The following is a 21979-nucleotide window of genomic DNA, read 5'->3' as shown; positions in this document are numbered from 1 at the left end:
ATCAACTATACTAGGGGACAGCTTTAGCAGGTGTAGCCTATTACCTCATGAGTGGTCACTCAAATGGACAGTGGCAACAGAGATCATCAGCCAGTGTGGCCAACCTGCTACAGTCTCTTTGCCTCCTAAACAACAAATGCAGTAGTTACTTTGCCATTATCCCTCTACAGTGACAGTCATAGAGAGATGCTCTAGTTCACATTTGGCTTCCAGGTCGGCTATACACTTTTCTACTGATACGTCTCATAACAAAATTCATTCATTAAGACACAAGGTTTAAGAAAAATGTGATCCTTTTTGCCACATTCCGGCCCCGGCCGGTATGGTTCCCCTTTATTTGGTCTCACTTACTGAACCCACCATGGGTGCTGGATCCTATCCTGGAACTACGAAGTCACCTGTCCAAGATGCCTCTTCTGGACCTTCAGAATGTAAAATTAACCACATGCTTTCTCCAATTGCAATCAATTCTATTTGGGCATCCTCAAAGGGTTTGGAACCTTTTTTAGCCCCTCTTCCATTGATACTGAAATTTCTTTCAGAACTTTTTTGACAGGGTTCCACTTGCATTACTGTAAAAGTTCAGATGGATACCATTTCAAATTTTCACAAAAGACATAATGATTCATCTATTTGCTTTGCTTAGATTAACTAAATCTTTCCTCAGAGGAACTTTCTTGTTGAGACCTCCTCTTTAAGTTCCAGTCTCCCATGGGATATCACATTGTTGTTTCAGTTATTGACTCAAAAACCTTTTGAGCCTGTGGCCTTAGCCAATTTAAAGTTTCTTGCTTGGAAGACAATTTATTCTGACTGAAAGAGTTTTGGAATATCCAGGTGGCTATCTGATTGTATTGATTTTGTGTGTAAAGAAATGGGATTGTTATTGCCACACACATACCTAAGGCTCATTCAAACTAGGGCAGTGGCTACCACTGCTGCTTACTTTGCTAGAGTTCCAATAGATGAGATCTGTGCTGTGGGTACTAGGTCTACTGATCACATCTCTGCACATCCATCTTATAATGTAAAATGATCTAGATCTCAGGCATTCATTGGCTCCACTATCCTTTGAAGTATCCTTCCATGAGACCTTTCTGGGTCATCAGTAGCTGAGGACTCTCTTATCTGTTGAGCTGGATGGAAAAGACAAGATTGAATACAAACGTTATGTACTTGCCATAACACTAAATCCTTGTTTTCTTCCATCCAGCTCAACATTTTCCCCTTCACCCCCCTGACCTTAATTGTCATGCAGTGGACCTCATCTAATTGAAGGGACCTGACTAGGGTCTTGTCAAGTTTTCATTACTGAGGCTGAGATGATTTTTCTCTTATTCCATATGTTGTCCCTAATGTATTTTGATTATGTATGTGTTTGGATAAGCAGACATGCCCAATCTGAGGTACTTTAGTGAGATGAGGGGAGGGGATTATGGGTGGAGGAGGAGCCTGAACCCTGGATCCAACTATCCAAGAGCTTGAAAAGGTACCATTAAAAAATGTGTGAACCCCATTTTTTGAGCCAGACTAAAGAAGACAACAATGATCTAGCATTTTGACAAGTACATAACTTCCATTTATTCCCACCACAACAAAACTATTCCAGGCAGGGTCATGACTCACTCTATCAAGGCCTATGGATTTTTGGAAAGGGCTGGACTTTAGAAATATTCTAGGAGCAGCAGCTTGGTCTGCTGTACGTACTTCACAAAAGCACTACAAAGTAGATTCCTTTTTCATTTTTTAGGTCAGACTTTTCTAGAACCATTCTCCAGGGGCTCCTGGACCCTTCCCCTTCCACATCCCAGATGTTTTAAGCTATGATGAACTACTTATTTAGCTTAGGCTATTGCAGCAGTGATCACTATGTTGTGCATAGTGCATTTGTGTAAGTGAATTTATCATAACCATAGATGTTTGAATGATCAATGCTGCAGCAGCTGCTCATTCCCTCCCTCTCTTAATCTGTCCATCCCCTTGTTTATTGGCATGCTTTCTATACTGGGGTTTGGACCTGTGTTTTTGCTTTTTTACCAGTAGCTTCTCAGGGCTTAGCCTCCTTCTTTCAGATGGCATGAAAGCTCTGAGGGGACTGGCCCCAAACCTGTCTGTTGGTTAGCTCATCTCGATCTATTTGACTGTTTGGGTGCATGGAAGGTGCCCTAAAGCTTTGGAAGCTGTCTGGATGTTATATGCTATGCATGCTATAACCCATATAATTTAGGCTACTGCGGCAGTGATTATTTGACATTTACTGTTATAGTAAGTTACTTACACACCTGCATTTTTCCTTTATAATGGAATCAGCCAGTGGCAATCAAACAAAACCTTCCTCACATTTTGGATCTACTCGCAGAATCTTGGAGGAGTTTAATATACTCCAGTCTCAAGTTACCTAGATGATTCCATTTTAATACTGTTTAGGCACCTTTTTCATGGGGACATGCAGCAGATACTGAAGAAGGCAAAAATCCTGCTACTCAGAAATCTTATGTTAACCAGAGGAGATTATTTCATAATTGGTACCTCACCTATAAGCAGGGCCCTATTTGGAGTTATTAACCAACAACGAGTGAGAGTTACTATCATATGATCTGTGTAATCCTTAACTTCCCCCTGCCAAAGGATTAATCAGTCATTTCAGCATGTCAACCCATGAATCCTCTTCATTTCAGACTTGGCTAAATCTGTTCTAATAAGAGGTTTTTCCATTTATACACAAGCGTGTCTGTTATTCAGGTGCCATTTAATTGAGATCTTTACTTTTTATTGGGAAAGCTACTTCTGTCTACATTTGAAGTGACTATTTTTTTTGCTGGGTTCATCTTTTTGGTAGACTAACTGGTTTCTTGCCTGGTTTCCCTGGTTTCCCAGTTATGGTCACCACGATTGTGTGATGACCCTCCTCCTTTTGCAGCCAGACTTGGAGCTGTCCTTGGCTGAGGAGGAATAACTATGAGAGGACACTGCTAAAAAAAGGAAAAACACAGTTTCACATGATCCAACTCAGCCATTACTTTAGCTCGTGGCCACCAAAAAACTCTCAAGCTCCTGCCTTACCCATAATGAACTAGCCCCTACCATACCTCAGATCTTGGTTGCCATTTGACATAAAGTAGGAAGTACTAGTGTAAAATTCCTAACAGAATAAGCCATACTTGCAGCTCAACATGAAGGACAGTGGTGTTCTTATAAACTCTTGTTCTTCCAGAAATCAGTTGTGAAAAAGATTGGGGGTCAGTGGGTGGGAAGATGAGGAAGAATTAAAATGGACAACACATATGGAACATTATGGTGAGTACATAACATCTTAATCTGATGTCAATTTTCATTCTATCCTCAACTGTTGGGACAGAGTCCCCAGCTACCTACATTTCCAGGTGGACTCTAAGGAAGGATATTCCTGGGCACAGTTGAGCCAAAGGCTGCTCTTCCCCTTGAGACCAGATCCAATTTGTAATGAGTAATAAAAGTATGATGATTAGCCAAAGTTGTAGCCACACATATGTCATCCATGGAAGTCCTAGCAAAAAACACCAAAGACATTGCCATGAACATAGTAGAATGGGCTTTTAAAGGTGTTGGTAAGGACAGGACTAACTTTTTGTAGATAAATGATATACACTCTGCCAGCCATCTAGCCGAGACTGATTTTCCCAATTTACAATCTGCAAATGACACAAACAATTGATCTCTTTTTGTAATGTCTTTTGTTCTATGTAGGTTAAAATGTAATTGTCTGTGGACATCCAGCAAATAAAGCACATATTCTCCTTTATTTGCATATTTAGGAAAGAAGACTGGTAAGTTAATGGACTGATTAATATTGAATTCTGACACCATCTTAGTAAAGAAGAAGCGTTTGCACATAATGTTTCTCTATCCTTTGAGAAATCAAATAGATTTAGAAGGCAATGCCTGAAGTTCTGAAATTCTTCAAGCAGAGGTAATGGCCACTATAGAAAGATAGTTTTCCAGGAAAAAAATTTAAAATAACATTTAGCTGCTGGTTCAGAGGAAAAATAAATTAAGGCCTGCAGCACCAAATTTAAATCCCGTTGTAAAGTAGGATCTTTGTAAGGAAGTCTCGGAAGGAGGGTGCCTCTCAAAAAGGCATTACAAATCTTTGATGAAGCCAAAGAAGAATTCTCAAATCCAGTATGAAATTTAGAAATTGCTGCTAACTGAACTCAGATTGTGTAGGAGTTAACTCCCTCTTTAAAAATTGTTGCCAAAAATTTGAGAACATTTTGTATAGGGACTGAGAAAGGATCATTGTGTTTTTACTGTGCTCAAAAAACAAACCTTTTCCATTTACTTTTGTAATGTTTTCTGCTAGAAGCCTTACTGGAAGACAAAAGTATCTTGCAGACAGGGGAAGAAACTATCAGCTGTCTGGCTATTAAAGGAATTGGAGAAACCACTCTTGTTAGCTTGAGGTTTAAAATTTTCAGATGAAGAATGCCTGTAGGGTGAGACAGGAGGTCTGGACTTGGATCCAGAATTTAAGGTGGGTAAAGCAGATGAGGCAAAAGCAAGGGTAGCAAAATCTGTTGAGGCCAGTAAGGTGTAGTGAGGATGACTTTGCTCTTCAACCAGACAGCTTTCTGTAGGAATTTGGGAATTGGGGGGTGGTTGGAGGATAAGCATAGAGAAGACCGGAGGGACAATTGTTGAGCAGAGTGTCCCTCAGTCATTCCCTCAGTGAAGGGATCAGGGCAAAGAAGTTGCTGCACTAGATGTGTAGGGGAGATGCAAAAAGATCGCAGCAAGGCTGATCCCATTGATGGAAAATTATATCTGTCACTTTCCTGTTGAGGGACCACTAGTGGGTAGTAGAATGGACCTGCTCAGTTTGTCCGCTGTAACACTAGACTTCTCCGAAATGTACTTTGCTATCAGAAAGCAGTTGGAAGAGATTGCATATTGCCATGCTCCGAGGGCTTCTCAACACAGGGGGTAAGATCTGGTTCCTCCTTGTTTATTGATGTACCAGAATACTGACATGATGTCTGTCTGGATCACAACTGTCTCTAAAGGGAGAAAATCTTGGAATGCCTGCAAAATTAAGAGCACCGCTATCATCTCTAGGACATTGATATGTATATTGTCCTCTTCAAGGGAGCAAGTGCCTTGGACTGTTTTCCCATGGAATTGACCTGCACCCAATCTGGGAAGTGTCTATTGTTTCTATAGCCTTAGGCTGGGGGAGGATGAAAAGACAGCCTTGAAGAACCTGATCTGATCAAATCCCACCACCAAAGGTATATCTTACATGCCTGAGTAATTCTTATTTTTGTTGACATATAATGATAAAGAATTGGCCGTTGTGTCACTAACATCCACTGAAGAATTCTCATGTGAAATCTTGCTAACAGAATTAGAATTATGGCTGCTGACGTTGACCCTAAGGATTTTAGGATAAAGAGAGTTGAAATTTTTGTGCTGCAAATTATTTTCCTGATGTGTGACCTGATGATATGCACTCTTGAGAAAGGAAGAGAAGGTGTCACTGATGTCATGTTGAATATCATTCCTATGAATTCCAGTTTTGAGTTGGTTGTAACTGAGATTTGTTGTGGTTTATGGTTATTCCTAGTTGGGAACAAGTCCAAAGTACCTGATTCCTTGCTTTTGTTAGTAGATGGTCAATCAGGGTGGTAATGAGCCAGTCATCTAAATATGGGAATACTGGGAATCTCTGCATTCTCAAGTGAGCAGCTACTACTGCCATGCATTTGGTGAACACACTGGTGGCTGTGATGAGGCCAAAGGGCAGTGCTCTGAACTGATAGTGACTGGCTCCCAGATGGAAGCGTAAATACCTTCTGGATTGTCTGTTCATTTTTATGTGCTAGCATGCATCCTGAAGGTCTATCAAGCACATCCAGTCATCCTTGCCCAAAATTGGAAGAATGGACTGAACTGTGACTATCCAAAACTTGGTATGTTGAATTGACTTGTTTAAGTCACTGAGATCCAAAATTGGTCTCCAGTCCCTTTTTTTTGGCACTAAAATGAATCTTGAGTACGTTCCGGATTCTATGTGGTCTGGTGGCCTTCTTGGATAGCTCTTTTTTCTAGCAACTTTTGTACTCCTTGTGCTGTTGCTTTTTTCTAACTGGGTGAAACAAAATGAAATTTGCGTATAGATGGAGGTGGAAGGGAAAAGGAAATTATATAACCTCTGTAAATAATCCTCTGTGCTCAGGTATCTTTTGTGATACCTAGCCAGGGTTCTCTGGTGCAGGGATAAGTGACCCCCGATTGCCTTCAGAGGGGGCAATCAGGCCTCCTTTCAGGAGTGCTGATAGGGTCTATAGGAGAAAGAATCTCAGGACCCTTGGTTCTGTGGACCTCCTCACCTGTTTATGTGATGCTGTCCATTGGTCTTCCTTCCCTCTACCCCTGAGGGAACTATCTACATGTGGATCTTGGAAAGGACCCTGGGACTTCCTGAACCACATCTTCTGTCCACCTTGTTGATTCCTAGACAAAGATCTTTGAGAGGTCAAAAAATGTATACCTACTGCAGAGTGGGTCTTTCCATCTTTCTCACACCTGGAGAGTGTGTTCTTTACTTTTGGCACAAACAATGAACTGCTGTCAAAGGGTGCATTGATGAATGAGAACTTGAAAGGCTCCACAAAATCACACAAGTGCATCCAGGCATGCCTCCTGATGGAAATGCCTGAACCCACTGCCCTTGAGGTGCCTTCAGCAGCATGAGACATAAGCCTCATGGACGAATTTGCTATAGATTGAAGGGTAGTCATCTGTGAAGCCACAGAAGATTAAGCTTTAGCAGTAGTGGTCCCTGAAAAGGATTTTGAAAGTTCCTTGATCAAGCCCCTTTGCAATCTTGTGAAGTATGGCAAGTAGTGCAGTGACCTAAGAGCAAAAGTCACTGATGCATACACACGCCTCCCGTATCTGTCAAATGCCCTAGACCATCTGTTAGGAGGATGGACAGTGGATGTAAAAGAAGAAATCTGTTCAGCTAGTTCTTCCTTCTTGTTGGCGCCTGCCATGACCATAGCATCTACAAGCACCCCAGCAAAAGTGGAAAGAAAGCCAAAGTCAAACTAAGAAGCAGTGTAAACATCACAGAATAGACCACCAGAATATGTGTTTCTCATGGTTTTTACCTTCTGCTGTGACCTGGAATAAAGGGCATTTATTGGAGCTGCTGTTGTGGTCTATTCTGTGCTGTTTGCACTGGTTCTGAGTTTGACTTCGGCTTTGCTTCCACTTTTGCTGGTTTTGTGTTTTATTCTTGGGAGCATAGACCACCGTATTCATTCCAGCCCCAATCCCATGGCATCAGGAGGAGGATTAGATATGGGTGATTTGAGGAAGTTGGTCAGACAACTAACGCAATTGGTTGAGCTGTTACCACCTTTTGTGTTCCTCTATGGCCTTGGCAATATCCCATAGCTCATTACCTGGCAACCAGGAGGCAGGACATTCCTTTTCCTATGGCACACACCCTAAGTGACCAGTTAACAGGCCTATTGGGATGGTTCCTAATTCCAATGGATCTAGTGAAATCAGAACAAGATTTTCAAAGGACATCAAGGGTTTTGGTGGAATCAGATGAGAGAAATGAACCATCAGAGCGGAATGACAACAAAATACATCAGCCTAGTAATAAACAAGGTGACTATTTATTAGATTCCAGTTGTGCTTCTAGCACTAAGTTTGACTTAAATGCTTGGTTTAAAAAGCCCATTGTTTTTCATGGGAACTCAGTGAGTGACAATACCACCACTAATGACAATGTCAATGCTACATATTTGGACAATGTGCAAATATCAGAAACATATATGTTCAACTACAAGACTTTAGATATTGATAATAATTACTTAAAAGAATGTATTAGTAAAAGCATGGTACCAAAAGACTTGAGAATGTGGAAGTATCCGAACAATGTTAAGGAAGGATCAGACTTCCACAAAGAACTTATTGACATATTTGATAAAAGTGGTATGGAGGTTGTTAGATCATTGATAAAAAACAAAGAAAGAGAATTGTCAATTTTATTGGATGAAATTGAGAAGGTCAACCAGAGAATTGTTTCTGACCTGTTAGTTTTGGTGGAAAGTTATAGGAAGAAATATTAAGATACTAGGGAGCATGTAGATAAAAAATGTCAAGCCTTGGTTAATCGTAAGAAGAAGAAGTTGGAAAGAGACAGAAGAGAATATTCTGAGCATCAGGGTTACCCCAAACCTAGGGGTTACAATAATTACTTGTTGAGGGAAGAGAATTTTGTTATAAATGGTAATAATAAATCTATTGATGACTGTTTTAGAAATAATGGTGTTGAATTGAATGGTTATGAAAATCCCAATCCGTGGTTTAATTACCAAGACCCTTTAGATTATCTCCCCCTCCGGAGATCAGAAAGATTGAGGGGCAAGCTGTCACAGGCTTGAACACACGATCAAAGGAAGGGGACGAATTGGTGGTGATACCACGATATTAATGGTAAACTGATACTAAGGGATGGTTTTAGAATGACCCTGGAAGGGTATAATATTTTTAACTACAGTATTATTGATGTGAGCGAAGCACACTTTGGTCTGTTCACCAAAGGCTTTAATTTTGTCCCCTGGAAAAAGTGTGGCATTAGTAAACTCATCATTAATATAAAACTTTTTGTAAGGAAGAAAAATTTAGAATTAATTTATGGCAATCATTGCTAAGGCTTTAATTCCAGTGAATTAAAAGAAAAAGCATATACATTGCATCCCAAATTGAAAAGTTTTGAGTTATTAGCAGAAAGTGAATTAAGAAAGGGGGTTTCTACTAACAAGGTGTACCCTAATTTATCATCCAGTGAAAAGAAGATTATGGAGGATGTTAGAAACAATAAAATGGTTAGAGTAATGAAACCAGATAAGGGGGGAGGAATGGTGCTTATGAGCAGGATAGACTATGAATCAAAAATTATGGCAATACTGGCTGATGGAGACAAGTACACAAGGGTTTCCATTAACGAGATAAACATAGCCTATAAATGTATTTATGTGATTTTAAATTATTTATTACTTGAGGGGCTTATTGATAGGGAGACCTTTGTGTTTTTACATAATGACAAACCCAGGGTGTGGGCCATTTTTGGTATGCCCAAGGACCATAAGGATGATCTTAACCCCCCGTTGCAACCAATAGTCTTGGCTGAGGGTTCAGTCACCACCCTCAAGCAAAATGTCTAGATGTAAAGTTGAAAGGGATACCTTTGGGGGACCATAATGTTTTAAAAGATTCTTGTGACCTTCTTAGGTGTGTGAAATCAAATTTATTACATCAACCTTTGTATTTTGTAACTATCGATGTAGTGGATCTTTTTAGTTGTATTCCACATGAAGAAGGGTTGAGATCGTTTGAGGAAGCTCTCACCCTATTGGTAACTTAAGTCATGATGATTTTCGGATAAGTTTAACCTTGATTGATGTGGTTTTAAAAGAACACTCTACAATGCCAAAATCCTGAAAGATCGAATTTCATATGGTCGAGACCATATGATCAAACTTTCGGAATCCCAACATTGTGAACGGAGATCTGCATACAGCACAAAATGGGAGATTTCCCTTTTCCTTGCTGTAGTGCGATCTCAGAGTTGGAATATTTAAGTAGCGGGGGTGTGGAGGGTGCAGGGGGCTTGCCCCCCTGCAGAAACATTTAAATTGTTTTTTTTTGGATTTGTTTCTGAATTTTGATATTCCGAAACATTGATCATATGGTCTCAATCATATGAAATTCGATGTTTTGGAATTTCGAGATTCTGAAGTGAATCCAGTTTTAAAGAATAATTTCATCTTCTTTGAGAGAGAGTACTTTCAGCAAAAAAGCGGAGTGGCAATGGGGACGAGTTGTGGCCCCCTATATGCCAATATGATTTTTATGGTATAGGAACATACATTTATTGTTTACTCAGAATATAAAAGTAGTTGGAGCCTCTATAAGACATTTTTGGATGACATTATTATTTTTTGGGTGGACACAAAAGAGAAATTAGTGGAGTTTTTGGAATACATATCGGGGACCATGACTTTTTTATGCTTTACCCATCACATTGAAGAATTCTGTGTAAATTACCTAGATGTAACTCTAATTAAACATGAAAGTGGTTTCAAGTCCAGTGTGTTTAGGAAACCAACCTATTCCACCTCCCTACTCCACTATACTAGTTCCCATCCTTACCATCAGAATATTGGATTAATTAAAAGACAGTTTGTACGTATTTGCAGGATGTGCTCAGAAGATGAGGATTTTAGAAATTAGAGTAATACCTTAACCAGAATGTTTTTGGAAAGAGGTTACCCTAATGAAGTAATTAATGGGATATACAATGAAGTGGTGAAGGGTCGGATGGATAGATTAAAGGAATACTAGGGGATGAAATAATGGGCCTAGGGACACAAGGCCAAGGTTAGGCACCTGCCCTTGATACAAGTGGAGAGAAAGGCTTTGAATGAACATTTATAACTTAATTTAACAGATACTCGGGTGTTATTAGAAACATTTTGGAAAAGGAATGGCAAAGGTTTGCTAGTCTATCCGACCGAGGGGGAATTTTTGATACCCCACTTAAATTTATCTATAGTCGAGCTTCCAATGTTAAGGAACTCCTTGAGAGAGCTAAGCAAAAAATATACCAGTACATGGAAGGTAGGTACATACAAATGTGATTCTTGCCCACAATGTATGTATATTAGCAATAAAGAGTGTTTAATACTGGAAGATATGGACCTTTACCTAACTAGTAGTGTCCGTAGTACTTGTGATTCCAGTGGTTTAATTTATATTGCCTTATGTAATAAGTGTACCTCATTTTATGTGGGCAAGACCGAAAGAAAATGAATGAGGAGAGTTTATGAGCATACTTACGACATACATACTAAAAATATGGGAAGTGTTATATATAAACATACTCTCACCTGTATGGAGGCAAAGTATGATTTTTTTGTATTGGAAGAAATAGCTAGAGACTTGAGGGGGGGACCCTGGTAGACTCGGATAGAGTACAGAGATGTTTACTGGCAAATACTGCTGGAAGCTAATATGCACCCTGGTCTCAATGCTATCATTTCCCTGGTACCAGTCTTCAAATTGAGAGCTGCAAGACTGTAGAGGGTGGACAAATTACTGTATATGTATTTTGTGAACTTGGTTTGTCCTAAGACGGGCTATTTTTATTTATTTAGCCATGATTCAGTCTTTTTATTGGGGTTTGTTGTCAACAAATGTGTTTTTTCCAAATGTATTTTTATAAGTGCTTTTTATAAAAATGCTCTTTTTAAATGTGAATTTGTGTGCGTAAGGTTTTATATCCTACCATGGTACACTTATAACTAGGGTAATAAGAGTGTATTTTATTTTATTTTATTATTTGGATTTTAATTTTGGGGCAGTGTAGTGGTGCAGTGGTTAACACTGTCAACTCACAGCAAGAGGTTCTCCGGTTCGATTCTCGGCTGGGGTGCCTTCTGTGTGGAGTTTGCATGTTCTCCCTGCGGTCGCGTGGGTTTCCTCCGGTTTCCTCCCACATTCTAAAGACATGCTTCTGGAGCATTTCTCCCCGGGCCTCCGCTGAAAACAGGATCTGTGGAACCTAGTCAGACTTTCCCAGTCAACAAATGTAAAATAAAAATAAAAAACTCAGTTCTCTTCTCTTATTGCTGGAATTTCAGTGAAGGGCATACTCAGGTGTAATGGGTTGTAATTGTTTTTTCTTTACATGATGAAGTCTAAGGATGAAAACATATCAGTTGTGTTGGCATTAATGTGTTTCTCATAGTTTTTACCCTCTGCTGTGACCTGGAAAAAAGGGGATTTATTGGAGATGCAGTTGTGGTCTATTCTGTGCCATTTACACTGGATCTACAATCACCCCCTAACTTCATAACTCCCTGCCTGTCGGTGAAGCCAGAATCTGATCTGGTCTCTTGAGGATTGGCTTAATTGAGTCAGGCTCCTTCCATGCCCACCTAGAGATCAATTCACTCAGGTTTCTGGCAGGTGGAGTCAGCAGGAGGTAGACGGGCTGGCTCCAAAAGCCTCCAAAAATACTGATTCCTCCAGTGAAGGGTTATTAGAGGGCCACCCACCTCTCTGCTTAAGGAACTGAAGGATATCTCTGAATGAGATGTCTTCAAAAGGTTATCTTGGGGACCCTTTTCCTTCACTGAAATACATATCCTCAGTGATTGACCCCTGAGGGGAGTCCAAGTGCCTCCTATTGCACTTCCTCTTCCTAGGGACTTCCTCGATGGGATGCTCAGGTGAAATGTTGGAAGACATCGTAATATCCTATGAAGTGGACTGAAGACTTTGAGCTGGCTGCCCCTGTGACATACAATGATGTGGCTCAAGATGCAGGGACATCTGGGATCCAGATGGAAGATCTTAGGGGAAGGGTCTGTCCATCCTGCTGGAGCAGAAAACACTATCTTCACTACCTTGAAGGCAGACCACTCCAGGGAGAAGGAAGACAATGGATCCAAGAAGCCAGGCGTATGACCCATTGCATCTCTCTGCCCAAAAGCAATCTTCCTGAGGTGGAAGTTGGAGCTGAGCTGTCCAATGCTGAGGCTCGAAGGGGCAGAGATGGCTCTGAAAACTTTGAAGTCAACTCCAGCACCTTGGCTCTGGCAGGGGCACTTCAGCTCTGAGAGTCATCCAGATCTCAAGACATCTGAGCTGGTGTACTCAGAGACTGCTTTGGATCCGAAGGTAAAAGTACCTTTGCATCCAGGCCAGCTGGACCCAGATGGTTTGGATCCAAGGGCTCTGAAATAATCAGGCAGATTTTAGAAGGAGCTGCCATAGGTGTTGTGATGGAAGGATGGGCTTCCTGACCCAAGGGAGTAGGAGATGGGAGAACACCCATCTATATCTGTATTAAGAGGAATCTCCTCATCATTCTGTTCACGTCTTCTTCAGTCAAACTTCTGCAAGAATGAGATGAGTTGAGGGAAGGTGACCTGGAGTGGTCTGTCTCCAGAAAGGGTGAAGGTAGTCTGAAAGGAACTGGATCCAAGAAAGGAAAGTACCTCATTCTAGGCAAAAAAGTCAGATCCGAAGAAGTAGGATCTGAAGATTTTTTTGGTCTAATCTGTCAGAGTTTGAATTGGTACAGAATAAATATCTGACTTGAGCTTCCTTCTTGGTGGGTCTGGGTCCTAAGATGGAGTTGACAAAGTAGAAGGCCTTGGGGACTGGGTGAGAGGCTCCTTAACTTTAGATTTGGGGGATTCAGCTTCCAATCGCTATGCCCACCCATCTACTGCTGAATGCAGCCATGGATGTCTGATGAGTATCTGGATCACATTGTCCAATGGAAGCAGGCAAAGTGGATCAACTATAAATGATACAAGCAGTTCAGTCAAGAAGTTCACCAGAGGCTGAAAGCAGAAAGGGAAGTGTATTGGAGCAAGGTGGCAGCTGATCTTCTGGAGGTGGCATCCAGACATGAGTACTGCACCCTGCAGAGCATCCCCAAATGATTGAATGGGAAGACCAGACCCACCAGCGATAACATCAAAAAAGCAGATGGGAGACTTGTGCACTCACCTGGTGAATGCCTGAAACTTTGGAGGGGATTCTTTCAAGAGCCTTACAGCCATGCCGCACCTTATGAAATAATGGTTGATCCACCATTCATCAATCTCCCTGTGGCCCCAATGACTGATGCAAAGCCAACAGTTGAAAAGGTGAAATCAGCTATCAGAACACTGGGAAACAGCAAGGCACAAGGAGCAGATCAGGTCACTGTGAGGGCGATATCCTGCTCCACCAACTCCCTGCACTGATTGAGATGGGTTATGGAACAGATACCATCCACATGGAAGAAGGCTATCATCGTACCCATCCATGAGAAGGAGGACAACAGGGAATGAAAGAACTACAATGGCATCAACCTACTCTCCATCACTGGAAATTAATTTATGAAGATCATGCAATCCAGCCTGCAAAAACAGCACAAGCAAACCAGCAGGGAAGAACAGGCTGGATTTAGACCAAACAGAGGATGCTACAATTAAATCTTTGCCATTCATCAGCTAATGGAGTAAAGAATCCAGTTATCATCTTTGTTGATTTTAAGTCCTCATTTGACTGTATCCACTAGCCTGCCCACTGGAAGACATTGCAGACCGAGCATATGCCAAAGAAAATCATCAGACTCCTTCAAATGTCATACAATGTTTTATCCAACCAGGTGTGCTTACAGAATGAACTGACTGAAGAGCTTACCATTCAGACTGGGATCTGTCAAAGGGATGTGTTCTTTCCTCTGCTGTTCATCATAGTGGTAGATGCCAGCATAAGGAGAGTATTCGAGGGCAGGATCTTAGACCAGTATGGTGAAGCCGATTCTGTGACTGACTTGATGCTTGCTGATGACAGTGCCATTTTTGCATATAGTGATGCTGAGGTCACAGATATCCTTTACAACATCACCTGCATTGCCCAATGATATGGCATATGGATAAATGCAGACAAGACCAAAGTGATGGCAACCGATGGGTCACAAGCCACTGTCCACCTCTGGGGACAGATCAAACAAATGCAAGAATTCAAGTATCTGGGTTCACTGGTCCAAGAGAAGAAGGTGGCATCAACAGCCTAAGTCCATAGCAGGACTGGACAAGCTACTGCAGCATTTGCCTCACTCAAGTGGTGTCTGTGGAAGAGGACAAACATCTCTATCACCACCAAAATTTGCTCTTTCTGGACACTGATCTTGTCAATTCTCCTTTATGGGCCAGAAATGTGGATCCTCCTCAAGCCAGACCTGAACAAGCTTGAGGTTTTACAGATGCGATGCCTACACCAAATTGTGTGAATCTCACTTCTTGACCATATTAGAAATGACAGCATCCAGACTAGATGTGATCAGCAGCCAACGATCAGTGAACAGATCCAGTACAGATGGCTGTGCTTGTTTGGACACATCTGCAGGATGGACACCCACCACTTGCCATACAGACTGTTATGGAGGGAACACCCTGCAGACTGGAGAGTTCACAAATCTGTACTAAAGAAGACATGGGCTGGTTGAAGAGGACCTGAGAAGCCAGTAACTCAAACAACAAGAACATTGCCATGGACCAAACAGCATGAAAAGGCATCATGAAAGAAGTCTGGAATCCAGCAGTACCCACAGCAGTGCACCAAACATGGGGTCGACCACCTCCGCTGGCTGCCAGCTAGGAAAAAAAGAAGAAGAAGAAGAAGACTTACTGGTATATTGCTCAAACATCTTTAAGAGAGTATCTTGGTTACAACTGTTTATGGTGCCTTAAGTCTTCTGCTTTTCCATGTTTATAGGGTCATCTGTCAAAAAAAAATCCACAATATATACCCTTACTACTTTTATAGTGTTCTTTGAATCTAGTCATCTATCTCCTTCATTTCTTTCAGAATTTGAATGACAGGGAGATTCAATTGTATATACTCTGGCCATGCATTTGCAACATTGGTGATATTTTGTCAGTATTAAATCCTTTAAGAAAGCTGTACAAATGTGAAATTCCTTGTATGGGACTGGAAAAGGACAAATTGTGTCATTTCAGAAAATTCTAGTTGGTTGTTCCCTACTTTATTTTCTTGTTATTCCCATTATGGTAAAACTATTTCCAGGCAGAATTAATATACATGTTAATAGTGCTTTGTTTTTCATTAATGACATATTAAAAATGGGTAGACTCAAGAAACATTGTTGAAGCAATTACACAGTCCACTGTACATACTTTCACAAAGCATTACAATCTGGATTCTTCTTCCATGTTCGGGACTGTTTCTGATAGGACCATTCCCAAAGGGTGCCTGGATCCATATCCTTCCTCCTCCCGCATTGGATAAGTTTTGGTAATAAGCTCAAATATGCAAAGAAGACTGCAGCAGTGAGAATGATGAACAATTACAGTTGTGTAAGTTGTACCTACCATAACAGATGTTTGAATTCCTCACAACTGTAGTAGCTATACCCATTCACCATCCACCTTTCTATGTATATAGCTTTTGGCTGGGATATAAACTTTTTGCTTTTATTACAGTACATGCTTGTTTTCAGGATTAAAACAGTCCTATTCTAATGGACAAGAAAGTCCAGAAGAAATTCTGAAGTGATCTTTACTCAGAATGTTGATTTCCTATCAGCCAGCACTGAGTGAAGGTGTGGGATGGAGCCAGAGCTTTGTGAAGCTGGCCGGTTGTTGTATCCTGGGCAGGATACAACTCAAATAGCCAAAAGCTGCTGCAGCAGTGATCAATTTAAACACCTGCTGTTATGGTAAGTGCATCTTGTACAGCTGTACTTTCTTCATTTTCCAGAAGCATGGTGACCAAATGAGAATTAGCCTGAGAACCAATACACGAACAACTCAAAGTAGACTTCACAATGATGCTTAATAAGTAAAAAGTTAAATGCTTTCATCTTCTAGAGCCTTCTTCAGAACTTAATCAGCATAAAAACATTTAGTGTAAATAACCCAATGCATCTAATCAAATCATAACATGTCACAGGTTAATTAATAAACCCTTTGAGTATTTGATAGTAAAATACATTACGTGTTTAACATTTTTAAATAACGTTTTTATATAAAGTTAAAAATTAAAATCTAGATAAAGACTTGTACCAGTTCCTATTGATAAGGAATCCTTTAGTCTCCTTTGTATTCAGGATTATTTTGCTGTATATATTGATCACCAGTTTAAAGGGATTTTGAACAGTTGCCAACATGTTAGAGATTCATGGTACTTTTACAAAGTTTGAATCTTCTTTCTTTTGATGGTGATTTTTGGTTTTGTGCTACTTCTTTTTCTTTCGGCTGTTCCTGTTAGGGGTCGCAACAGCGGGTCATCTGTTTCCATTTCTTTCTGTCCTCTGCATCTTGCTCTGTCACACCAGCCACCTCCATGTCCTCTCTCACCACATCCATAAACCTTATCTTAGGCCTTCCTCTTTTCCTCTTACCTGGCAGCTCCATCCTTAGCATCTTTTTCCCAATATACCCAGCATCCCTCCTCAGCACGTCCAAACCAATGCAATCTCGCCTTTCTGTCTTTGTTTCCAAACCAACCTGAGCTGACCCTCTAATATACTCATTCCTAATCCTGTCCATCCTCATCACACCCAATGTGAATCATAACATCTTTAACACTGCCACGTACAGCTCTGACTCCTGCTTTTTTTGTCAAAGCTACCGTCTCTAACCCATATAACATAGGTGGTCTCACTAACCTCTTGTAGACCTGTCTGTCACAAATCACTCCTGACACTTTTCTCTATCAACTCCATCCTGCCTGTACTCTCTTCTTCACCTCTCCTCCACACTCACCATTATTCTGAGCTGTTGATCCCAAATATTTAAACTTATCCACCTTCACCAGCTCTACTCCCTGCATCCTTACCATTCCTCTATCCTCCCTCTCATTCATACACACATATATTCTGTCTTAGTCCTGCTGACCTTAATTCCTCTCCTCTCTAAAGCATATCTCCACCTCTCCAGGGTCTCCTCAACCTGGTCCCTTCTCTCATTACAGATCACAATGTCATCTGCAAACATCATAGTCCACAGGGCCTCCTGTCTGATCTTGTCTGTCAACCTGTCCATCACCATTGCAAATAAGAAAGAGCTCATAGCTGATCCTTGATGTAATCCCACCTCCACCTTAAATGTATCAGTCACTCCAACTGCAGACCTCACCACTTTTACATTACCCTCGTACAGATCCTATACCACTCTTACATACTTCTCTGCCACTCCAGACTTCCTCATACAATACCACAACTCCTGTCTAGGCACCCTGTCACATGCTTTCTCTAAGTCCACAAAGACACAATGCAACTCCTTCTGACCATCTCTGTACTTCTCCATTAAAACTCTCAGAGCAAACGTTACATCTGTAGTGCTCTTTCCCGGCATGAAACCATACTGCTCACTAATTATCACCTCCTTTCTTAACCTAGCTTCCACTACTCTTTCCCATAACTTCATGCTGTGACTGATCAATTTTATCCCTCTGTTGTTACTACAGCTCTGCACATCACCCTTATTCTTAAAAATCAGTACCAAAACACCTTTCCTCCACTCCTCAGGCACTCTCACTTTCCAAGATTTCATTAAACAATCTGTTAAAAACTCCACTGCCATTTCTTCTAAGCACCTCCATGCTTCCACTGGTATGTTATCTGGACCAACAGCCTTTCCATTCTTCATCCTCTTCATAGGTGTCCTTACTTCCTCCTTGCTAATCTGTTGCACTTCCTGAGTCACTATCCCCACATCATCCAACCTTCTCTCTCTCATTCTCTTCATTCATCAGCCCCTCAAAGTACTCTTTCCATCTGCTCAACACACTCTCCTCACTTGTGAATACATTTCCCTCATTATCATTTATCACCTTTACCTGCTGCACATCTTTCCCAGCTCAGTCTGTCTGTCTAGCCAATCAGTACAGGTCCTTTTCTTTTTGGTTTGCGACTGTTGATGTTAATTTATTTACAGTTAATTGCCCCATTCTTGTTGATTCACTGACATTTAATTGAGTTAAATTAACAAATACAGAGATGTGGCTGTTAAAAGTGTTTGAAACTTGTGCTACAGAACAATTTTGTTTTCTTTGAAGGGAACTTTTTTCATCAGACATCTGCAGTGGCCATGGGAGTAGCATCCACCCCCATTTATGCCAACACTGTATTGTTAATGTGGGAAAAGAATGTAATATTTAATTCAGAATATGCTAAATATCTACACACATTACCATTTGTTGGATGTCATTTTTATTTCATGGAAAGGAGACTAAGCAAAATTCATGCAGTTTATAGAATATTTAAATCTTAACACTTTTTTTAGTTTTACTTCACATGTGGAATTTTAACATATTAATTTTTTGAGATATCACTATTTTTTAAATATAATCACAATAAGTGATTTTCTTATACTATATTTTGAAAGCCCACATTTTCTAATTCATATTTGTATTATATTTGTCACTTTTCACTGCAAAAGATGAGTATAATTAAAGGACAGATGGTTCATTTGTCCAGGATTATAAGTGAAGACAAAACTGTTTTTCAGAACTTGATCTTTTAGCATGTTTCACAACAGGGGTTACCCAGAAGTTTTAGTTCAATCAGTTAAGAATGAGATGACTGACAAGACAATAGATGATACAAAATTTAAACTGATATTAAGCAACCCTGTTTTTTTCTCACTACATTAATTAAAACTAATTCTAAGTTTGCTAAATGCCAGTGTTTGATTATCCCGTTACTCCAAGGAAAGAGTTTTTGTTAAAGATATTGTTAACATTAGGTTTCAACAGAAGGATACAGTCGATTTACAGGTTGCCTTGGTTCATGTAATTGTGACACAAAAGGAATGGTTTATGTGGCAACAATGCATTTCCTGTCCTGCTTTTTATGACTGTAAGACAGAATATAGACTTATTCTTCTTCTTCTTTCGGCTTTTCCTGGTTAGGGGTCGCCACAGCGGATCACCTGTCTGCTCATGATTGGCAGTGGAGTTTTACAGTGTCTAATTGCCAGACCGGCACCCAACCTTCCACAGAAGGCACATACACGCACTCACACCTAGGGCCAATTTACAGTGTCCAATCCACCTGCAGCATGTCTTTGGGATGTGGGAGGAAACCAGAGCACCCGGAGGAAACCCATGTGACCACAGGGAGGACATGCAGACTCCGCACAGAAGGCACCCCAGCCGAGGATCGAACTGGAGAACCTATTGCTGTGAGGCGGCAATGCTAACCACTGCACCACCATGGCCACTAAGACAGAATATAGACTCAGAGACAGAATATATGAACACCAATATGACATTAAGAAATGTGAAAATACTAACGCTTTATACTGACATTCATTAACTTTCTGATTAAATAAAAAAAAAAAATATATATATATATATATATATTTTTTTTTTTTTTTTTTTTTTTTGATAAAATTGGATTCAAAGGGAGGGTGAATGGGGAAAACATTTGAAATTCTAGAGTATAAAAAACTTTTGTGGGAACTGCATTTGAATGCTGTACCCTTTCCCGGTTTAAATGATACTGTTATAGCTGCTAATGTGTTAAATTTGAAAGCAGCCATATTATAAAATCCCATTAATGAGGTTTATTTCTATTTATTTTTTATTTTCCTTTTTAACTTTAATGTGTATATAAATACTTTATAACATGTTTTACAATGAAATACAGAAAGGGTATATTAATTAACAATCTATAACATGTGATGAGTTAATTAAATGTAATGAGTTTTTTAAACTAAATGTTTTTATGTTGATTAAGTTCTGAAGATGTCTCTATGAGATGAATGTACTTAACTTTAAAATTATTTTTCATTATTGTAACATCTGTGTTGTTTCTCGTATACTGGTTCTTAGGCTACTTCTCATTTGGTAACCATGTTTTTGGTTTTGTATTATTTGTTGGTAACCTGGTCATTTGATAGGAGACTTTCTTCATCTTTTCCATTGGATGACAAATTCCATTTAACTTGGTTTGTGTATCGACCTCAAGAGTGCTTTGCAACCTGTCACACAAAGCACAGTCACATGAAGATTATTTTTCTTTTGTGAGTTCTTTTGGGAATATGCGTGGTATGTTAATGCACGGTTTGACCAGATTAAAGTCTGGAAAGGGTATAGGACGGAGATGAAAAAGGGAAGCAAGCAGAGTGTACAACACCAGGTGAGGAAATAAGGACTGAGCACTATGGGGGTGGGTGAAAACTATGGACATCCAATTGGTTGCAACTCGTGTCATTTATAGTGATAGTCTCCATGACAGTTTATTAGCAAAGGCAACCAGTGAAGCTAAGGGAGTCATAAGAAGTACATATCAGTGAACTGTAGTACATTTGCAGACTGTTAACAAGAACAAAATAGGCTTTAAGGGATTGTATCAAAAGTCTTTTGTGGTTGTATTCTCCACAGCAGTGCATTAGCAAGAGGGGAAAATGAAGCTGTCAGACTAGTAGTGTGTCTTTAAAAAGCCACAATAGAGAAATGCAGCACATTACAGAGTGGATACCAAATAGTGTAAAACACCATTCAAACCCTGTGGTATTCGAACACCCTACCCAGTACACAGAAATAATTTCATAAGTACACTGAGATGAGTTGTTTTATAAGCCCTTTGAGGACATGTTTGTTGTTGTTATCTATTTTTTTCATAGGTTAAAGGTTGGAAATGGGGATTATAAGACAGAGAAGAAGAAAGGAAGCACACAGATGGTACTACACAAGATGAACCAATAAGGAATTAGCTGGATGGTGGTTTATTGCAAGCATTATCTCACAACTTTAGCTCAGCTATGCTAGACAAATAATTGCATTTGGTTAGAAAGTGCCAAACTCTAACAGAATTTACACTATGATAGGAATGTTCATTTCAGCAGAATGGAACACATGACTGCATGAAAATAAAAATACACCAGAATGCATATGAGCCAGTGACGTCATCATTCATCTCTGAAGAAGAGCATTAACCCTGTGTGCCACAGAAGCACTCATATGAAAGGCATGAGAAAAAACATGTAGCAGGAAAATGGAATACAGTTGCATGCTGGAAACTGAATATTGTAAAACACCATCTAACCTTCAGGGGATTAGAACACTGCATGTGGACTGTGAATGGACTCCTCAGGTAATGAATACAATAAGCCATAGAAGCCATTACAGGGAAAGAATTCACTTTACTGTATTTCATTATTGCTTGGTAATTTAGTCCTATGCTGGTCTCATTTTATATTATTAGTGGCAGTATCGTATGCTAATGTGAAGAATTTTTATTCATTTTTTCCCATAGGATGGGAAGAATCATTTCTCTGCAGTTATATTTGACCATCAACATTGTTTTCTGCTAGCTGCCGCACAACATACGACAACAGGAAGATTATTTTGAATTATAAACCTTTTGTGAGCATGTGTCTGA

General features: G+C 40.1%; 1 long non-coding RNA gene across 1 annotated transcript in view; it reads left to right on the top strand.

Moving 5' to 3' along the window:
* LOC122810066 overlaps positions 1-21633 on the top strand; it is a 65119-nt gene extending 43486 nt beyond the window's left edge. The window contains exon 3 of the long non-coding RNA XR_006366042.1: positions 21222-21633. This is a non-coding gene — a long non-coding RNA (uncharacterized LOC122810066). The remainder of the gene's footprint in view (positions 1-21221) is intronic.
* Positions 21634-21979: the final 346 nt, after the last annotated feature.

Source organism: Protopterus annectens, chromosome 8.part1, assembly GCF_019279795.1.
Source record: "Protopterus annectens isolate FY-2018-M chromosome 8.part1, PAN1.0, whole genome shotgun sequence".
Lineage (NCBI taxonomy): Eukaryota > Metazoa > Chordata > Ceratodontiformes > Protopteridae > Protopterus > Protopterus annectens.
This window is presented reverse-complemented; position numbering and strand designations above follow the sequence as displayed.